At 40.4% G+C, this 3360-nt stretch overlaps 1 non-coding gene across 1 annotated transcript; it reads right to left on the reverse strand.

The window, feature by feature from the left end:
• Nucleotides 1–1354: 1354 nt before the first annotated feature.
• Nucleotides 1355–1492, reverse strand: LOC114816332. Its single transcript, XR_003764096.1, has one exon. It is a non-coding gene; the product is annotated as a small nucleolar RNA SNORA7 (small nucleolar RNA).
• Between the last annotated feature and the right edge of the window lie 1868 nt (nucleotides 1493–3360).

Here is a 3360-nt window from a genome sequence, read left to right on the forward strand (position 1 = left end):
CAAGGAGAGGACAGAGTCCGTGAAGCCAAGGTGAGATAAGGTATGGAGGAGGAGGGGATGGTCGACAGTGTCAAAGGCAGCAGAGAATTAATAAAGGTAACCCCACTGCATACTGATTGTATTTTCCAGCAGTTGAGTTGTCAATATATTGGTCTCATGAGATTTGAATACCTCTGAGTTTATCATTAGTAACGCATCTTTTCAAGATGTGGGAGAGGGTGAGTGAAACAATTTCAGAAATTAGCAAAAGCCCTTGTGCTCTCTGCAGCATGACGGAGGCTTAGAGAGAACAAAATAACATAGGAAGACACACTGGCAAAGGCACACATCAGCAGAGATGTGACGTAGGATGAGATACAGACCAGAAATAGAGGGAGAGCTGTGGGGGGAAGGAAGGGAAGGAGAAGAAATGGAAACACAAGCGATTTCTTGACCATTTTCACCTCAGCTCCACTCTGCCAGAGACAGGGTTACAGCAAGTGGCTTGGAGGAGCATACTGGGGCATGAAGACATCAGTCAATCAATCATATTGAGTGGTTACTTTGTGCAGACCAAAGTACTAATTAATCATATTGAGCACTTATTCTTGGGAGAGTACAATATTACAATATAAAAGATGCATTCCCTACCCACAGCGAGCCTGCAGTGTAGAGGGAGACAGAGACATTAACATAAATAAATTGTGTATATGCATGTAAGTCCTGTGGGGCTATTATGGGTGGGATGAATAAAGGAAGCAAGTTAGAGCAGTGCAGAGGGAGTGGAAGAAAAGGACAAGAAGGCTTGGAAAGACATCCCCATACTTCAGCCTTCCTTTCAAATCCCTTCCTAGGAGGCTTTTCCAACAAATTTAAAGTCCTTGCTGGCATAGACCCAGTAGTCGAGGAGGTAGTACTAGTGGTAGTAGTAGTAAAAGAAATTGTATCTAAGCACCCGTTGGAGCCAGTGAGCTATCCTGAGGAGGTTTGGGAATGCAAAGTCAAAACAAAGAATTGACATATTTCCTGAGCCCACTTTGCTTATGCTCCAGTGTTTGAGAGAAAGTTAAAAAAAAATTGACAAATAGAATCTGGTCTTATGCTGTTGTCATTCCAAGTGCTTAGTATAGTGCTCTGCACACAGTAAGCGCTCAGTAAATACGATTGAATGAATGAATTTCTGACCCATACCAACTCTATGGACACATCTCTCCCAGAACACCCCACCTCCATCTGCAGTTGTTCTGGTATTGTCCATAGTTTTCTTGGTAAAAATATGGAAGTGATTTTCCATTGCCTTCTTCCAAGCAGTAAAGGTGAGTCTCCACCCTCGACTCTCTCAGGTGCCGCTGCTGCCAAGTGCAGGTGAGTTTTGTCTTGTAGCAGATTGCCTTCCACTCGCTAGCCATTGCCCAAGCTAGAAATGGAATGGTTACGCCTCTATTTGACTCTCTCTCCCTTGGCCGAGACTGGTAGAGTACTAGAAACTCTCCAGCTGCAGTCCTGAGAGGGTGACAAATAGAGTACTCATAATGAATAATTGAATGTCTAATTAAATAAGCATATATACATAAGTGCTGTGTGGTTATATATTAGTACCTAAGTGCTTGAACTGGCTGATGGGTTTATGCAATATGGGTACTGAGAATGATTGGTTATTGAATCTCCTATAGAGAGAAAGAGAAAGTGAGAGAGATTACATCCTTAAACCATTAGCTCTAGTGAAACCCACTGAATCTTGAAAAGCCCTAAACCTGAGAATGCCTTCCCATTTTTTTTGAAACCATTTTCCTGTGGCCATTTTATACCATAATTTTATTCTGCATAAGTATACTTTCCCACTGCTGTGGTTCCTGCTGTGTGGGTTTTAATCCACATTTCAGGGAGGAGGTGGAAAGAGCTCATTAGAGACTATGTTCCATCCATCTCCTCCATTCACATGAGCAGTAATTGCTCTGTTTGGATTCAGGGACTTTTTTCAGTAGTCACCTACTTACCCTTAATGCCTTAAATCATCTCATCAAAATACTCACGTGCAGATTTTCCTTAGCCTGTGGCATCTATATTCATAAAAGTTGGCAGCATTCTCCTGATCTCCCACATTAAAGTCTGCAGTTGCATGCAGGATAAGCAATTTCATCTCACATTTTGTTCTGGTGTTTGTCCTTGCCAGAAAAAGAAGGTGTTATCCAGTCCTGCCTGTATAAAATGAGGTATTGTTCTGATATTCCAAATGACTGGAGTTGAAGAATACTTACTATGCTTAATGCTGCTTTGGAATAATGGCTGAACAAAAAAAGGAGAAAAGATTTTTTAACTGTATCAGATTAAAATAAAATAAAAATTGGTCTACCTTCCTTGCCTAGTCAGATAAACAAATAGGCTTTTTTTTCAATTTTTAATATTCCATAGGGGAACTGAAACTTGATGAAAGAACAAGTGATTTACTGACAGCAGTCAGGAGAAGATTTTGAGGTTTTAAATTTGGTTTTTGAGTTATTAGTATCAGATTGTTCAAACTATTTTGGAAACTATTACTTGAGTAGTACTTGATTCTATTAAAAATTAATTGATGAGACAAGATGACATGCTGATGACCCAGAATGGAGAACTAAAATAGAACTATAGATGCATAGGCAGCTACCTACAGGAATGTCTTAACTTTAAAGAGTTTTAAATTGTTATCTAAAGAAAACAAGCAAGCAGAACCTCCCTTCCCATCATGATGTTTCCAGTCTCTACCCCCATACACACAGCCTCCAGCATCCCTAAATAAAAACAATTCTAAAAAAAAAACACCTAGGGGAGACAGGGACATCTTTCACTAGAACTGAGTTCTTTTTCCACCTCTCTCTATTGACTTCCTTTGCGGCCATGGGCAAATCCCTAAAGCTCTATGTGCCTCTATATACTCATCTGTAAAGTGGGAGTGATGATATCTGCCCTTCCTTACCTTCGAGGGATGCTGTGATGATGAAATGAGATAATCACTTGAAACAGCCATGGAAAAATAAAATGCTATGCAATGCAAGTTATAAAATGCTATACAAGTTGTTGTTGTTGTTATCTATGTACCAGGTGTTCAATTGTTGTGGGGAATCAGAGTAAGCACTTACAAATATAATAATGATAATAACAATAATAATGATTGTGGTATTCGTTAAGCACAGCCCCTGCCCCACATGAGGCTCACAGTCTTAATTCCATTTACAGCTGAGAAAGCTGAGGCACAGAGAAGTGAAGTGACTTGTCCAGGGTCACACAGCAGACAAGTTGCAGAGCTGGGACTAGAACTCAGGTCTTTCTGACTCCCAGGCTTATGCTCTATCCACAAGGCCACAATTTGCATCTCAGAAATTGAATATGGTAATTCAGCAGGTC

This window comes from Ornithorhynchus anatinus, chromosome 13 (assembly GCF_004115215.2).
Source record: "Ornithorhynchus anatinus isolate Pmale09 chromosome 13, mOrnAna1.pri.v4, whole genome shotgun sequence".
Classification (NCBI taxonomy): domain Eukaryota; kingdom Metazoa; phylum Chordata; class Mammalia; order Monotremata; family Ornithorhynchidae; genus Ornithorhynchus; species Ornithorhynchus anatinus.